The sequence below is a fragment of the Macaca fascicularis genome, chromosome 7 (assembly GCF_037993035.2).
Source record: "Macaca fascicularis isolate 582-1 chromosome 7, T2T-MFA8v1.1".
NCBI classification, from domain to species: domain Eukaryota; kingdom Metazoa; phylum Chordata; class Mammalia; order Primates; family Cercopithecidae; genus Macaca; species Macaca fascicularis.
This window is the reverse complement of record NC_088381.1, coordinates 75,624,196-75,642,910: the sequence shown is the minus strand read 5'-3', so window position 1 is coordinate 75,642,910 and position 18,715 is coordinate 75,624,196. Positions and strand designations below refer to the sequence as shown.

Here is an 18,715-nt window from a genome sequence, read left to right as displayed (position 1 = left end):
GTCACCGGCTGGAATAGCTCACAGCAGCTGCCAGGAGCCAACTGTTGCATTTTCAGGAATTTTGAGAGCCAGGTGAGACTGCCCACAGTGGGTATATTTATACCAGGCAAAGAGGCAAATACTGAAAATCAGGGTTCCCTCTCCCCAAGAAAGCCCACTGCTAAACATTTACCTACCCAGCACCCATGGGGAAGGGGACACATCTCCCTGTGCCTACCCACCTGTGCTAGTCAGGGTTCCCTAGAGGGATAGAATAAGAGATATATAGATATAGGTATAGATATAGATAGATATATAGATAGAAAGGGGAGCTTATTAAATATTAATTTACACAATCACACAGTCCCACAATAGGCTGTCTGCAAGTTTGAGGAGCAAGAAGAGCCAGTCCGAGTCTCAAAACTCAAGAACTTGGAGTCCGATGTTAGAGGGCAGGAAGCATCCAGCAGGGGAGAAAGATGTAGGCTGGGAGGCTGCTCCAGTCTTGCCTTTTCACATTTTTCTGCCTGCTTTATATTCACTGGCAGCTCATTAGATGGTGCCCACCAGTATTAAGGGTGGGTTTGCCTTCCCCAGCCCACTGACTCAAATGTTAGTCTCCTTTTACAACACCCTCACAGACACACCCAAGGGATCAATACTTTGCAGCCTTCAACCCAATCAAGTTGACACTCAGTATTAACCATCACACCACCCTTGCACTAAAGGTATATGTACACCCACTAGGGCATGGTCAACGTCAGGAATCTGGGCCAAACAGGAACTGAAGGAGACGGTTGGCTGTAACCACTGAACCATCTGTCTGCAGCCCCCTCCCAGCAGAAGAGAGAAGAGCCTGTTTGGCCAGAGTGGAACGGTGGCAAGAAACAGAGGTACTTTCCAGAGCGCTGAGGTCTCAATGGGTCCACTGAGGGGCTGGGCCCTGCTGCTTCCTGTGGGGCTGAGCGGGAGGGGCTCACAGAGGCTGCCTTGTGCTGCTGGATTGCATAGCCAGTCAGGACCCCACACCAAGAGGCCTCTGAGGCCTTGCTGGCCAGGGCTTTGGAAACTGGCAGCGCCGCTTCCCCCACCTTCTGATCTCCTTTGTCTGCCCCTCTTACACTCTCTTGAGGGGCTGCAGTTGCAAGAACCCAGAATCTCTGTCTTGGAGGTAGTGAGGGGCGGGGGCAGTTGAAGAGGGGCTTTGAATGGAGAGGGTCTGCAGGATAAAGATTTAATAAGCTAGGAGTCAATCCAGAAGACTTCCTGGAGGAGGTGATGGTGGTGTAGAGTCACAGAGAGGGAGGAATAGGCAGTCTCAGAGGACAGCAGCAAGTCCAAGTGAGAGACTGGCAGAGGTATACAGGACCCCACTGGGTGGGGTGAGGAGGGTTTCTGCTCCCTCACCCCCTAGAGCCTCTGGCTTATCACAGGATAAGAGCCAGCTAAGCTCCAGGGCTTTCCAGGAAAAGCGTCACTTGGAAAGGGTGTGACCTTTTCACCGCTCCCAACAGCACCCTAGAAATGGTTTGGCCTTTCCCCTCCCGAGTTCCACAGAGAACACAGCCAGCAGAGGACACATTATCTGTCATCCAGAAATGGATCTGATTCTCAATCAAGGGACAGCAGGACTGGTAGAGACTGTCAGGCCACACGGCTGCCTGCACAGCACCCCCATGCTTGGTGAGAGGTGAGGGGGATGGCGGGGGCTGGCTGTCCACAGGCCAGACATGACAGGGAGGCTCACCAGAGGTGGCGCACTTTGGAGGGACAAAGTCAGGGGAGCGCTTCCTCTTGTTGGGCCACAAGACTCCACAAGGACAGCACGGTGACTGATTCCCAGCGCTAGAGGCGAGGCAATCGGCCACGTGTAGGTGTATATCTGTGTGTGTGTGTGTGTGTGTGTGTGTGTGTGTGTGTGTGTGTGTGTGTATTTATTTATTTAGATGGAGTCTTGCTCTGTCCCCCAGGCTGGAGTGCAGTGGCGCGATCTCGGCTCACTGAAACCTCTGACTCCTGGGTTCAAGCAATGCTCCTGCCCCAGCCTGCCAAGTAGCTGGGACTACAGGCACCCACCACCACTGCCGGCTGCTTTTTGTATTTTTAGTAGAGATGAGGTTTCACCATATTGGCGAGGCTGGTCTCAAACTCCTGACCTTGTGATCTGCCTGCCTCGGCCTCCCAAAGTGCTAGGATTACAGGCGTGAGCCACAGCACCTGGCTATTTATAGAATATGACCTCAACTATTTAAACATATCTGTAAGGGTATATGTACTTTGATAACAAAAAAAAAAAAAAATACATACTGATAGAAACTAGCCATCATGTCAACAGTAGTTATATTAGGTAGAGAAATTATGTGAGATTTTAATTTTTTTATATTTTACTACTGATCGCAATAATGGTTCTTTATAAGTTTTATAATCAAGAAAACAAAGGTTTCTAAAGTTTTTGCAAAATGGGAAGTTATATTTCTTTATATACTAAAGACAAAAACAAAACTTCCTATTTGAATACCTTTGACTTTTACTGCAGACTTACAGACCCCTGAAAGAAAAGGCAATTCCCTCCCACTAGTTCTGGTGTCATTCTCCCATCTCTGCCTTCACTTCCACCTTGGTCTTTTTTCTACTTCCCACCTTGGCTACTGGTCGCTACCCAAAACGCTTGGTTGGCTTAATGGTTAGAATTCAGGGAAAAAGAGACCCTGAATTCCTAATCTAAACTAAGGTTATACATGTGGGAAATAATAAAGAGAAACCAGGTAGTAAATAAGATTTGGAGGACTTAAAATACCCAGACTTTAATTCCTCTAAGATTATAGTTATTAATCATGCTTTTATATCATATTATCACTTAACATTTAATTTGTAAATATAATGTTCATGAGGAAAAGAGAAAATAGCTTGGCTTTTTTCCTCACCGAATTGTTGTTCTTAGTATCTTCTAGATATTCCAGAAATGATGTCAGATTTGGCTCATCAGAGTCCACAAATCATATTGGTGAAGAAGATGAATAGGATTCCTGTTCAGCACAGAGACACCTGTGTTAAACGTTTACATACAGACTAACCCAAATATGCAATTAAACCACACCACTAAATGGCAAGACGACTATGGATTTAAACAAAACGTATCAGGGGGAAAAGGTAACACATTAAAACCCATATGAGGCGCTGGACTTCTCAGACAGCCATTCTCCTTGCACAGCACTGTCTGCTGCTACAGCTCATAGAAGTCAACAATTTTCTTCAACACTGGTAGGCAGCCTCTAAATGGGCCCGATCACCCTCACCTCCTGCCATTCACACCTTTGTAAAATTCCCATCCCTGGACCTAGTGACTCACTTCTACCAAGGAGTATACAGCAAAAGTAATAACATCACTTCTGAGGTGAGGCTACAAGGAGACTATGATGCCTGCCTTGGTCACCCTTCTCCTGCTCTCTCCATTGCTCCCTCTGATGGAAGCCAGTTGCCATGTGATGAGGTGCCCTATGGAGAGGCCCACATGGCAAGGTATTGCAAAAAGCCTCTGACCAGTAGCCATCTAGAAAAGGAGGCCCAGTCCAACAGCCTCTGAGATGAATCCTGCCAACGTGAGCTCGGAGGTGGATTATCTCCCTATCCTGCCTTGGGATGATCCAGCCACCTCCAACACCTTCACTGCCTGGTGAGAGGCCAAGCCAGTGAATCCAAGGTAAACTGCAGAGACTCCTGACCCACAGAAACTGTGACATAACATTTATTGTTTTAAGCTGCTAAATGTGTTACAGAGCAATAGATAAGTAATTCAAACACCATAAAATTCTAACATTTTATTCTATCACATGAACCAAGTAATACCAATAAATGCCATTACTATACATAATATTTTTGGAATACAATTACATGTGATTTTTTTAAAAAGCTAATGAACTAAGCATCATGTGCTTTCACCCACTAACAAACATTCCCTCTGTTACGTTGTACTGTTTTCTATTATAAATTGGGGAAAAGCCATTATTATTATCTATTAGCTTCAGAATAACTAGGTTCAAGTCATGGAAAACAATTTTGCACAAACAACTTTTAAGAAAAACAAGATGGGCCAGGCACAGTGGCTCACTCCTGTAATCTCAGCACTTTGGGAGGCCGAGGCGGGCGGTAACGAGGTTAAGAGATAGAGACCATCCTGGGTAACAGGATGAAACCCCGTATCTACTAAAACAAAAAACAAAAAAATTAGCCAGGCATGGTGGTGGGTGCCTGCAGTCCCAGCTACTCGGGAGGCTGAGGCAGGGGAATGGCGTGAAGCCAGGAGGCAGAGCATGCAGTGAGCCGAGGTCGCGCCACTGCACTCCAGCCTGGCGACAGAGCGAGACTCCATCTCAAAAAAGAAAGAAAGAAAAAGAAAAACCAGATGGCTGGGCATGGTGCCTCATGCCTGCAATCCTGGCACCTTGGGAGGCCAAGGCAGGTGGACCACAAGGTCAGATCGAGACCATCCTGGCCAACATGGTGAAACTCCGTCTCTACTAAAATTTAAAAAAATAATAGCCAGGTGTGGTGGCGCACGCTGTAGTTTCAGCTACTCAGGAGGCTGAGGCAGGGGAATCACTTGAACCCGGGAGGCAGATGAGATGTGCCACTGCACTCCAGCCTGGCGATGGACAGAGCAAGATTCTGTCTCAAAAATAAATAAATAAAATCAAAAGAAAAAGAAAAAAAAAAAAGTTGTATTGAAGGAGACCATCATTAACAGTATCTCTCTTCAATAATGATTTATTTTACTATTATCATTCCTCTCATTCCTCTCTTACTGTGTTCCAAATCTCTCTACAGGCTAAAAGAAAGCCTTCAAAATTAATCCTATTCTTTTTTTTCTTTTTTTGGTTTTTTTTGAGACCGAGTTTCGCTCTTGCTGCCCAGGCTGGAGTGCAGTGGCACAATCTCAGCTCACCACAACCTGCACCTCCCAGGTTCAAGCAATTCTCCTGCCTCAGCCTTCCTGAGTAGCCATCACGCCCGGCTAATTTTGCATTTTTAGGAGAGACGGGGTTTCTCCATGTTGGTCAGGCCGGTCTAGAACTCCCAGTCTCAGACGATCCGCCCACCTCGGCCTCCCAAAGTGTTGGGATTACAGGCGCGAGCCACCGTGCCTAGCCAATCCTACTCTTAAAGAACACCACTTACTGAGTATTGCATTTTCTTCTATAAATTCTTCAGCATACACTGAGAATACACCATATGGACCATTTTTACGCTTTTAATTTTGGGGCTTTTTTATTTTGGCTAACGAAATTGCAATTAGATTTAGGACCTCATTCTGTTAGGTTAGTATTTGTCTAGTAAACTTCAGCATAAGCAAAATAAAATACGTATTGTTGCTCTGGACTGAAACCCCTCAAAACCATATTTTAAAAATTACAAAAAAAAATTAACTGAAATCAAGTTTTTAAAACTCTTGAAGATGAAAACATACAATATATACTAGGTCTAAGTACCTATTTCAGTGGTTCCCAAAGCGCGGCCCTCAGACCCCCAGGTCCAAACTATTGTGACAGGAGTAACAACATGGTGACACTAGCTGTAAGCATGCAAATACAATGGTGGGTAAAAATACTGGTACTTTAGCACAAACAAAGGCAGTAACACCAAACTACTAGTAGTCATGGTATTCTTCACCATGCACAGGAAATGTTTAAAAAGGAAGGGCGGGTGGGGCAGGGTGGCTCACGCCTGTAATCCCAGTGCTTCGGAAGGCTGAGACAGATGGATTACCTGAGGTTAGGAGTTTGAGGCCAGCTTGGCCAACATGGTGAAACCCCATCTCTACTAAAAATACAAAAATTAGCTCGTTGTGGTGGTACGTGCCTGTAGTTCCAGCTACTTGGGAGGCTGAGGCAGGAGAATCACTTGAACCTGGGAGGCAGAGGTTGCCTTGAGCTGAAATCGCACCTATGTAACTCCAGACTGGGCAACAGAGCAAAACTCCATCTCCAAAAAGAAAAAGAAAAAGGAAGAGCAACAAAAGGTCAGTTTCATTTAAGAACATCTATGATAAGGTTGGGAATTTTGGCTCATGTCTATAATTCCAGCACTTTGGAAGGCCCAGGCAGGGGGATCACTTGAGCCCAGGAGATCAAGACCTGCCTGGGCAGCCTGGTGAAACCCCATCTCCACAAAAAATACAAAAATTAGCTGAACACAGTGGCTGCATGCCTGTAGTCCCACATACTTGGAAGGCTGAGGCAGGAGGATTGATTGAGCCCAGAAAGTTGAGGCTGCAGTGAGCTGTGATCACACTACTGCACTTCAGCCTGGGTGACAGAACAAGGCCCTGTCTCAAAAATTAAAATAAAAAAAAATGTTTATGATGACGCAGTGAATATTTTACTGCACTTTAATCCTTGAATATATCTTCTTAATATTTCAAATGATGAAATGGGAAGTATACACGAGCATTCCTACAGGCTGCCTGAGAAAAAAACCCTTGAGTGACTAAGTCATGAAGAGAATTAACCACTTTAATGGAAAACCATTTTTACTTGAAAGGATGACTGGCAAACAATGTTATTTCAACTTGAGTTTCTGGCAGACATTTTCTAAAAAATCAGATTCTATCATTTCAAGGAAAACAGACAGGCCATAATAAAATTCAATAATAAAATTGCTAATAAAATTCAAGCTTTTGAACAAAAAAATAGAATTTTAGAAAACTTATATCCACCATCGCTTTCCAAAAGTATTCTGATGAGATTGATGTTGGTACTGATTAATGTATTTTGATACTGTACAATCAATTGTATCAACATGTAGATCTCAGTGAACCATTTTTTTTATAAATGACCAATGCATGATGTTATAATATCATGCAAGGGTGAAAGATCCAAAGTTCAAGAAAAACCAAGTTTCGATGGAGTATCAAAAAAGAAGCCTAGGCAACATGGCAAAACCCTGTCTCTACAAAAAAAAAAATACAAAAAGTTAGCCAGGTGTGGTGGTACACACCTGTAGTCCCAACTACTCTGGAGGCTGAGGTGGGAGGATCACCCAAGTCCCCGGAGACTCAGGCTGCAGTGAGCCATGATCACACCACTGCATTCTAGCCTGGGCGACAGGGCAAGACTCCATCTCAAAAATATATACACATACATCCACAATGATCTAAAATGGTTATCTGTATGAGATTGGCCTTTGTTCACATTTTTTCAAGGAAATATCACACAAGAAATTGAACGCAGACACAAATGGCATATCAAACATCAAAGAAATTTGCAAAAGATGCAAGACTGTACTACTTTGGGTTTAGAAATTTTCTTTTCATAAAAGCATTTATAACAATATGTGGTGAGCTTTTAAAGAATATTTTAAATATTTCTGATTTAATTTCTAGTGATAAATAACAATAGATATGCCCTACATAAACCAAAGCTCCTTGGGCCCTCAATATATTTTTAAGAGTGTAAAGGAATCCTGACCCCAAAACTTTGAGAACTGCTGCCTTCCCTTCCAGTTTCCTTCCTTCTCTAGAATTTCTTCCTTGGAAGAAGCATCCCTCTGCCATTCTATATTAATTTATAGAGTTCCATTGAGGCCAGTTTTGCTACCTCCCTCCCATCTTTCCACCTCTCTCTCAACACAAAACCTGAGCAAAGGACTCTACCAGCCCACCCCATTTCCAGTGATTAGTTGCCAGGTGGGCTAAGCCAAGCAAATCTGGGTTTTCCCTGAGACTAGACCTCTCTTTTTGGGAGATCTGGAATCACAGGGACAAGGCTGGCCACCTTGGGGCAGTCAGAATTCATCCTGCCTAATCAGGGAGAGTTCAGACAAGTTTCTAGAAAGCCAAACTACTTTCTGGAAAGTCAAAGATAATTATATTTTTTGCCATGACTGTAAGAATGCCCATTTCATTGCACACTTTCTAACATTTTTACCAATCTGATAAATAAAAGCTGGTACTGAGAAGGAAAAAAGGCTGGGCACAGAGGCTCACGCCTGTAATCCCAACACTTTGGGAGGCTGAGGTGGGAAAATCACCTGAAGTCAGGAGTTTGAGACCAGCCTGGCCAACATGGTGAAACCCTGTCTCTACTAAAAATACAAAAATTAGGCCGGGCGCGGTGGCTCAAGCCTGTAATCCCAGCATTTTGGGAGGCCAAGATGGGCGGATCACGAGGTCAGGAAATCGAGACCATCCTGGCTAACACAGTGAAACCCCGTCTACTAAAAAGAATACAAAAAACTAGCCGGGCGAGGTGGCGGGCACCTGTAGTCCCAGCTACTTGGGAGGCTGAGGCAGGAGAATGGCGTGAACCCGGGAGGTGGAGCTTGCAGTGAGCCCAGATCGCGCCACTGCACTCCAGCCTGGGCGACAGAACGAGACTCTGTCTCCAAAAAAAAAAAAAAAAAAAAAAATTAGCCAGGCATGGTGGCACGTGCCTGTAATCCCAGCTACTTGGGAGGCCGAGGCAGGAGAATCACTTGAACCCAAGAGGCGGAGGTTGCAGTAAGCTGTGATCACGCCATTGCACTCCAGCCTGGGAGACAAGAACAAGACTTCATCTCAAAAAAAAAAAAGGGAAAAAAAAGTTCCCATACAATATAATTTCTTCCATCTCTGGAAACAAATTCAGCAATGAGAATTGAAAGTCACCATGTGGAAGGTTTCAAGGATGTAGGTCTACCTATTGATGTCTAAAGCATTAGTTAAGTTAGAAAAAACTACGCACACACACGCGCACGCACACACACGCACACGCACACACACACATACCCCTATGTATTCAGTACCAGGAAACATGACTGACTACATGGTACAGTCATCCAACAGAAAGCACACAATAACTGAAGCCAATGTAGAGAAGTTATGACGTGGATCTACAATATTGTTGAGTGAAAAAGCAGATTACAAACAAAAATCTGATTTTTAAGGGAGAGGAAACATACACAAGCATAGGAGAAAAGAGATGAGCAGATGACTTGGAAAGATACAAATTTCTAATAGTGGCACCTTCTGAGTGGTAGAATTATATAGGTAATATTTTCTAGTTTTGCCTAAAAAATTGCTAAATTTCTTAAGAAGGTTTTGCTTTCCATATTATAAAATAGCTATCACCCCAGGAAATGTAACCTTCAGCACAAACTCTACATAGTGTTCAAAATTTGTTCAGTTTAAGAGTCAACCTATCTTGAAAGACATTTAAAATGATGACCAATATTTAAACCTATGCATTAATATTTTTCAATCACATGCTTTAAATTTTGTAATTTTGATAAGGTTAAGCTTTAGATCCATCTTGAAAAGATAAGTGTTTTATTTGTCTTTAAAATATGACCTACAATATGCCAGCTTTCAAACAGTGAATGGTGCTCAAAAATCGCAATATAAATTCAGGCAGTGTTCCTTACATAGGATGTGTAATTGCTTCTAATACTGCTCTTTTTCACCGGTTATGAAAACAGAACAATTATCTAAGCATCTAATTATTCAGGTCCTTTGTTTCTCCTCCATTCTATTAGTTTTATAGTAATTTTAAGGCCTGTGAGGATGAAGTTGTCTGTGACAGTTACCACAAAGGTTACTATAAGCAGACAAATTTCAAATAAGTTTATCACTGCTACCATCCCCACCATAAAACTGTCTCAATCAAGGGCAACACAATTCAAGGTTAGCAAGGCAACCTCTTTACCTGTCACTGTTTAAGAAAAGGATTTTTTGGTCTTATTTAGAAGTAACTTTCTGTATCTATTTTTCTCCATAAATCCACTGAGATCAATGTGTGGCTCTATCTCGAGCATCAGCAAGCAAAACTGCCTGCTAGAATGTTCAGTTTTTGTATCTTTCCAAATATAGGACACAGCTATCTTCAGGGATTTCGTATTATTTGAAAACTGATGCACAAACTTCTTGAAAGTTCAGAGATAAAGCAGTTGTGATTCTTCTGAAGGCTGGTTATGGGACACATTACTTTCAAACTTTGCTGTTCAATAAATGTGGGGTGGAGAAGCAAGTAAACTGACAGAATTTCCATATAAAATTCTAAGTGCTCTGACAACAAAATCAACTTAAAATACAGACACACACACACACGTTTTTCCCTGCTAACCATTTTACAACTAAACAACCAAGTTGCTGACCCAGAGCCCACAAAAGGAGGGTCAAAGTTCTAACACTTGGTAAAATAAAAATGCATACATACCTGTGTGAGCTAAAAAAAAAAAAGCTTGAGTATTCAAAGACAGACAGCAATTACAGCTACTGAGAACATCATTGGAAGCAAACTGAGGCAGAGAAAACCAACATGCTGAAGAGGATTTGAACCACCTAAGCTGCAGAAACCCGCTGGATGGTTTCCTAGGTTCCGAGCTGGCATTATCTTTCAGAACGATCTTCTAGAAGAGATCACATAACACTGTTACAAAGGCTCTGGAGAAAGGGACCCTGGCTTCATCACTCTGGCTCTCCAGTCATGCTTTACATTTGGCAGTGACTATCTCCAGTCAACTCAATTCCCTACCCCTCAACTAGCTGACATTTATTAAATACTGCCCTTTATCAAGTCTAAGTAAGTTTAACCGCACCCCCCACACTAAGAAAAAAATCAAGATACTAAGGGATATACTATTCACAAAAGGGAAACATGTATCTTCTTCATATATATGTTTCTTTCAAGGAAGGGTACAAAAATGGGGATGAGGGAGGATAGACAACCACCATGAATTTGACCCTGTATTATAAATCAGTCAGATAAATGAAAACGATTCCTCGGAACTGAAATTGATATGGCTCTGATGACTGGAGAAACATCGGGGTCCTCTGGCTCACATCAGTTAAACAACTTGGACGCAGAGGAGTGGTTTTAAGGAGCAGAAAGTTTAATAGGCAAGAAAGAAGAAAGGCTTCCCCTTGTACAGAGAAAGCAGGGCTCCGAACAGAGAAAAAGCCCCGTGTGCGGCAGAAAAGTACTTGGTTATATTGGGAGGCTGGAGGAGGTGGTGTCTGATTTGCATAGGGCCCAGGGAATCGGTTTGACCAGGCATGTCATTCATGTAGCCCAAGAAAAACGTGGCCCTCCCACTCTAGCCTTTTAATTTGCAAATGTAGGTCACCATATTGTCCTGCACACAGGGTCTTCTGGAGGTGTCACCTTGAGGCGGTGACTTGAAGAAGAGGGCGGGAATTTTCATGTTGAATGGACTCAGTTTCCAAGTGCTGACATTTGCATATTAAAGCTTGGCAGCCTGGAGTCCCAGCTACTCAAGAGTCCAGCTGAGGCAGGAGATGCAACTGTACCTGGGAGGAGGAGGTTGCAGTGAGCCGAGATCACATCACTGCACTAAAGCCTGGTTGACAGAGTGAGACTCCGTTTCCAAAAAAAAAGAAAAGAAAAGAAATGTTTCGGGAGTTGTTTCTATTAAAAGGGAAAGCCTTACTGAGGACTCCTTTCCCTCTCTATCTGCCTAATATAATTTCTGAATAACTCCTCTATAATAAAGTACCACTTAGGTGCTTCATATGACAGTTCTGATATTTCCCAATGCTCCTCCACAAATTAAATTTGGAAAGGTAATCCGTCCCAGGAGGGCAAACCAAAGAAAAAGTCCTAGGCTCTTGAGTCAAGGTTTGTTTATTTCCTTTCTACAGGTTTGACTGGACTATTTTTTAATCACAGTAAAAATGACAAAAATGCAAGATGAAGTTAACAGCATACATTTATTTCCCATGAAAAGCTGTTATAAAGCATTCTCAAAATAAAGTGTTATTCAGCCACAAATGACATCATCACTTTTTTATTCATAGGGCACAGTATCATTGCCAAAGAGTTTTCCTCTATATGTTCTCTTGCAGGGCAAAAAATATTATCTATTTTATACAGAAACACAGTAAAAAAAGTGATTTACTTAAGGTCCTAACTACTAAATAAAAGCTAAACTATTCACTTCCTCCTAGATTCAGAGAGAGCTCCAACATTTTCTAAAATTTAGTATCTTGTCATTGGGGTAGGCACTCTTTGGCAAAAATGAATAGACATTTAATTAGTCAACCAAAAAAAAAACTTATTAGGTACAGTAAGTTCTTCAAAAGCTTAACTTGTTCAAATTCCTTGTTCTTTGTTCCTAAGAACAATTTCCCTGTACCTTCTCGCCCCTACTTACCTGCTTAGTTATCTGCTCAGTTACCTGCCTTGTAAACAACTCTTCCCATCAGTCTCAACCTATAACTCACATTCCCTCTCCCTTCCTTATCAGGGAAAATACTCGCGATAGCAAATCAGGTCCGATTAGATCGTGAGGTCCGACCCCAGTCCATGGGGGAATGACACAGAAGTAGGGACTGTGTTAGGGATTAAAACCCCTGCTCTAGAGAGAACCCACTCGATGTGCTCTTGCAATTGTGACTAACCCAAGCAGCACTCTTTTGCAGAAGTTGTCTTGCTGAGAAAACCGTTTTTGCCTGAGTGCTGGTTCTTCCTTGTGGCACTGATCATTTGTTTCTAACAATCTGGGGGCTTGTCCGGGATTCCCATTCTCCTCTAGGGAAAGGGTCTCTGGTCAACTCTAGTGAGGAGAGGCGTCCCACTGCCTCACTGAGGTGGCCTCATGGTGAGTGATCAGGACTCACCCAGTGTGACGAATACACCCAGACTCCCAGCAATGTGGAAAGTAACAGACCAACAACTTAGAGAAAAGGATCCTCACATACCACGGAGACCAGGTAACCATGTGCACAAACCAAAGTAAGAAACTTCACAAAAGCAACAAAATATTTCCTTGGTGGTTGGGATATCTTGGAGATTGAAAGTGTGTGTTGAAATTCACAACTGAGTGAGAAGCAAGTGTTCAGTCCAGATCTGCGGTTCTGTCATCACATTATACTGCTTAAGGTGGCCCTTCCGTAAAGCAGTCTGGGTCAGGGGTTTCTACTGAACCCGCCATTGCTAAGAGGAACCCAATGTTCCCACAAGGGAAGCAGCCAGGGAAGGACAAAGTGAAAGGAGAAAAGTGCAAGAAACCTCCAGCAGGGGGGCTGAGCCTCTAGGAAAGGAAAAGAAAGGTGACAAATCTCCAGTAGGGGAGGCTGAGCCACACACAAACCTCTGGTAACTGGGAAGGCAAGAAATTTCTAACAGGAGAAATGGAGCCTCACCCCAAACCCTTTTTAAGATGGGAAATACCCCAAGTAAGGTAGGGGATAAAAAGAATAAAGCTAGCAACACTAACATTCCTCCTGATACTCCCCTAGGGCTTATGCTAAAATACTGGAAAGAGAATGAAAGGACTAAATACAACAAAAAGCAGCCAATGATAAAATATTGTTGTTTCATTTGGACTCAGGAACCAATCCTCAAGCCCTCAGTCTTGTGGCCAAAGTTTGGGTCAGATGAGGATTGGATTTGTCAGCTTTTAATAGGACATGCTAATGACAAGAGCACATAGTCTATTTCCAGGAGGAAACAGACTATTCTCTATGTTGGTGACAAGGACCTGTCCTTCTTTACCCTCTAAAGATTGGAGGGAGCAAGTCAGAAATTAACTCCCCTGAGAAAGATAAGGTCCATATTCCTAGACAGCTCACCAACACATGGAACCTCCTCTACCACCTTCCCCCGTCCAATACCCCTAACCCTAACCTCCCTCCCCCTCAAGTAGAGGCAGTTGTCATAGACCCTTCTCCTACCCACATCATTCCCCCTACTTATAACCCTGCCTCTTGGGAATTGTCCCAAGAGCCTGCTCACTGCCAGCCTAAGTACCCTTTCCTGAAAGGACTTCAACATGAGATAGAGCAATGTAAAAAGGCTATTCAGGACTTCCCCTTCCCCTCTAACTTGGAAGAATCAGCTCCATCTCTCTTCCCCTTAAGAGAGGTATCCCTAGGAGGAGAAGCCAGCATTGGCTTTGTAAATGCTCCTTTAACCAGCTCAGAAGTCCGAAACCTAAAAACAGAGCTCAAGCCACACTATTAGACGACTCATATGGAGTAGCAGATCAAATTAACCAATTTCTAGAACCACAGTTATATACTTGGGCTGAGTTAATGTCCATCCTAGGCATCCTCCTCTCAGGGGAAGAAAGAAGCATGATCCGTAGAGTTGCTATGGTAGCCTGGGAACATGAACACCCTCCTGGCAAAAAAGTTCATGCAGCAGATCAAAAATTCCCCAACCAAGACCCCGGTGGGACAACAGTAATGCAGCTCACCGAGAGGATATGCAAGAACTTAGGGAAATGATTAAAAAAAAAAAAAAATGGGATTCGGGAGTCAGTACTCCAAACGCAAAATCTTACTCGAGCATTCGACATACAACAAAGGAAAGATGAAGGGCCTATGGAATTTTTACACAGATTGAAAGAACAAATGAGAAAATACACTGACCAAGATTTAGAAGATCATCTAGGGTAGGGAATGTTAAAGCTTCATTTCATTACTAACAGCCAGATATCACAAGGAAATTACAAAAATAGAACACTGGAAGGACCGTCCCATGAACGAACTTTCTCAGAGAAGCTCAGAAAGTGTGTGTAAGGAGGAACAAGGAGAAGCAAAGACAAAAAATGAAAATTATGTTATCCACCTTCCAACAGGGGGCCCCAAAGGATAAACACACCGGTATTACTCTCCGTTGCCAGGAGACCCATACACTCCCAAACAAAGCCTCCCGAGAGCCAAAACCTATAAAGATCCTAGGCCCCCACTTCCTAAGCCATATGAAGAACATAAGGAGGCAAAGCCAAGAAACACAAAAATAGAGAGAGGAGACAGAATGAATGCTTCAATTGTGAGAAAGTAGGCCACTTCAAGAGGTACTGTCACGAATTAAAACCAGAAAGAGAAGTTGTCCCACTTATGACCTTTGAGGAGGAATGGGGGGTTAGGGGCTCTGTCTCTTTTACCTTGAATCCCACCAAGAGCCCTTGATAAATTTAGAGGTGGGACCCAAATCTGAACTTATGACCTTTTTAGTAGACTCAGGAGCAACCGCTCCTCTGTCTGTTACCTTCCCCTACAATATAGCCTGATCCTCAAAGGAACTTGTAGTCTCAGGGGTAAAAGGAGAGGGAATCAAAGTAAAAAGTTTAGAAGAAACAGAAATTAGATGTAAAAACCGCTCAGCTAATGTTGAATTTTTGTTAATTCCAGAGGCAGGAACTACTCTATTCGGAAGAGACTTAATGTTAAAATTAGGTATAGGTTTACATGTTGGCTCAGAAGGATTCTACACTTCATTAAACCTGCTCATCACTGCAGACAAAACATACATTCATCCTGATGTTTGAGCAAGGGAAGGAAATTGGGGAAAACTCCTAAATCCTCCTATACATATAAAGTTAAAAAATCCTGGAGAAATAGTAAGAAGAAAGCAATATCCCATTCCTTTAGAAGGCAGAATAGGCCTAAAATCTGTCATTGAAAGCCTCATCAAGGGTGGGCTCCTTGAACCCTGTATGTCCCCTTATAACACCCCAATACTGCCTGTGAAGAAACCAGGTAGGTCATATCAACTAGCGTTAAGACCTCTGGGCCATGACCCAGACAGTCCAGACTACCCACCCTCTTGTCCCTAATCCTTAAACCATTCTCAGTAAAATTCCATATGAACATCAATGGTTTACAGTAATAGATTTAAAAGATGCCTTTTGCCAGGCGCGGTGGCTCAAGCCTGTAATCCCAGCACTTTGGGAGGCCGAGACGGCCGGATCACGAGGTCAGGAGATCGAGACCATCCTGGCTAACATGGTGAAACCCCGTCTCTACTAAAAAATACAAAAAACTAGCCGGGCGAGGTGGCGGGCGCCTGTAGTCCCAGTTACTCGGGAGGCTGAGGCAGGAGAATGGCGTGAACCCGGGAGGCGGAGCTTGCTGTGAGCTGAGATCCGGCCACTGAACTCCAGCCTGGGCGACGGAGCAAGACTCCATCTCAAAAAAAAAAAAAAAAAAAAAAAAAGATGCCTTTTGAGCATGTTCCTTGGCTGAGGACAGCTGAGACATTTCTGCTTTTGAATGGGAAGATCCCCATTCTGGATGAAAGCAACAGTATCGATAGACAGTTCTACCCCAAGGCTTCACAGATTCCCCTAATCTTTTTGGTCAAATTCTGGAACAAGTGTTAGAACAAGTTTATATCAAAATGTGTATGTCTGCTCTAGTACGTAGATGACCTATTAATATCTCGTTAGGCTATAGAAAAGGTATCTGCTTTCTCCATCCATATCCTTAACCATTTGCAAGGAGACGGGCTATGGGTTTCAAAGGAAAAGCTTCAATTTGTAGAGCCTGAAGTTAAATACCTAGGACACTTAATAAGTAAGGGCAAACGAAAGATAGGCCCCAAGAGAGTAGAAGGGATTGTATCCATACCTTTGCCTAAGACTAAACAAGAACTCAGAAAATTCCCAGGAATAGCTGGATATTGCCGTTTATGGACTGACTCATATGCACTAGTCACAAAGCCTCTCTACCTAAAACCTACCCAAGAAAAGCCTGACCCTCGCCTGTGGACTTCTGAAGAAATCCACCAGGTTGAAGAGCTAAAACATCTGCTTATAACTGCCCCTGTTTTAGCTTTGCCTTCCCTAGAGAAGCCATTTCACCTTTCTGTTAACATAAACAAGGGGGTAGCTTTAGGGGTCCTTACCCAAGAACACAGAAGTCACCAGCAACCCATGGCTTTCCTATCAAAAGTTTTAGATCCTGTAACCTGTGGATGGCCTGAATGTTTCAATCCATTGCAGCTACCACCTTGTGAACTGAAGAAAGCAGAAAACTAACCTTTGGGGGGAAAGTTAGTTGTAAGCATGCCCCATCAGGTTAGAATGATTTTAAATCAAAAGGCAAGAAAATGGCTTACTGACTTGAGAATTTTTAAGTGTGAAGCTATCCTGTTATAGCAAAGGCCAAGACCTGGTCCACAAAGAATTAATCACCCAAGTATTAGATAACCTCCAGCTGCCAAAAGAAATAGCTATTGTCCATGCTCCAGGACATCAGAAATGTGTTTCTTTTCAAAGTGGAAGGAATAACCTAGCAGATCAAATAGCCAAACAAGCTGCCGTTTCCTCTGAAAACACCTGTTTTTCACTTAGGCCCTTGCCTTCCTCCCCTGACTGCAGTCCCCATCTTTTCTCCCGCCGAAAAGGAAAAATTAATAAAAAGAGGAGGCAAAGAAAATTCAGAAAGGAAATGGGTGTCACCAGACCAAAAAGAAATGTTATCCAAACCCTGCGTGAGGAAAATTCTCTCTCATCTGCATCAAGGGACTCCTTAGGGACTTCAAGCTATGTGTGATGTAGTCCTCGGGGCCTACAGATGTATAGGAATTTATACTTTCGCAAGGCAAGTTACAGATAGTTGCCTAGTATTTAAGAAGACTAATAAGCAGACCCTCAGAAAACCACCTGTTGGAGGGAGAAATCCAGGATTAAGGCTGTTCCCAAGTGTCCAAATTGATTACACCAAAATGCCCCCAATCGGTCACTTAAAATACTTAAACTAGTGATAGATCACCTTACTCATTGGGTAGAAGCTACTACCTTTTCAAGTGCAACTGCTAGTAATGTAGTCAAGCCATTAACTGAAAATATTATACCCAGGTTTGGATTAATAGAAGATGTTGATTCAGACAATGGGGCTCATTTCACTGCACATGTTGTTAAGAAACTAGCCCAAGTTCTAGATATAACATGGGACTACCATAACCCCTGGCACCGACCTTCATCAGCAAGAGGAGAAAGAATGAATCAGACTCTGAAAACCCACCTAAGCAAATTAGTCCTAGAGACTCAGTTGCCATGGACTAAATGCCTCCCCATGGCCTTGTAAAGATTCCAAACTGCCCCTCAGAAAGATGTCGGCTTATCTCCTTATGAAATGCTGTATGGGTTGCCCTATCCACCCTCCACTGCTGACATTCCTCATTCAAAACAAAAGATCTGTTTCTCAAGAACGATATACTTGGTCTATCCTCCACTTTCTCTTTCCTTTGGACTAAAGGCCTCTTGGCACAGATACCACCCCTTGAATTTCAGTTCACCACCACCAGCCCAGAGAGAGACCACACTTTCATCAAAGGTTAGAAGAAGGGAAGCTCAAGCTTCCCGGAGGCTGAAGTAGAAGGATCACTTGAGCCTGGGAGGTCAAGGCTACACTAAGCTGTGACTGTGCCACTGCACTTCAGTCTGGACAAAAGAGTGGCACTCTGTCTCAAAACAAAAACAAACAAACAAACAAAAAAGATGTAACACATTATAACTGTCAGACCATTTGTTGCAACCTGGGCTGCAATTTTTTTCTTTAAACCCAAAAGAACTTCTGACCAGGTAAATATAGTCTTTTTTTTTAATGAAGAATCTACTTTATAAAGTACCTTCCCTTACCAGTGAGAAAGAAAAGGAAAATACAAAAGAGCTGAGTCAAATCTGGAGTCAATAAAGGTTTGCAGCTCTTCAGACAAGAACCCTTTCCACGAATTCTAAAAGTAAATAACAGGCATGTTGAAAAAAGATTTCATTTTATGAAAGATTCTGCATCAAAACCTTTTACAAAAATAGTATACAAAACCCACTAAACATCCTGTTCCATCTTCCACTCTGAAATCACTACTTGGTCTAAATTCACAGTTTCATTAATAAAAATGAACACAGTAAAACAGTACTCTATGCCTCCATCCCACCCAAACAATTATCTTCAAATGATGTCCAGATTTCTGTACACTATTTGTGAATCCTACCTAGGTCTTAAAAAAACATC

At 42.9% G+C, this 18,715-nt stretch overlaps 1 pseudogene; it reads right to left on the bottom strand.

The window, feature by feature from the left end:
* The window catches only part of LOC135971709 (chondroitin sulfate proteoglycan 4-like), a 28,526-nt pseudogene that overhangs the window by 9,311 nt on the left and 500 nt on the right, over positions 1–18,715 (bottom strand).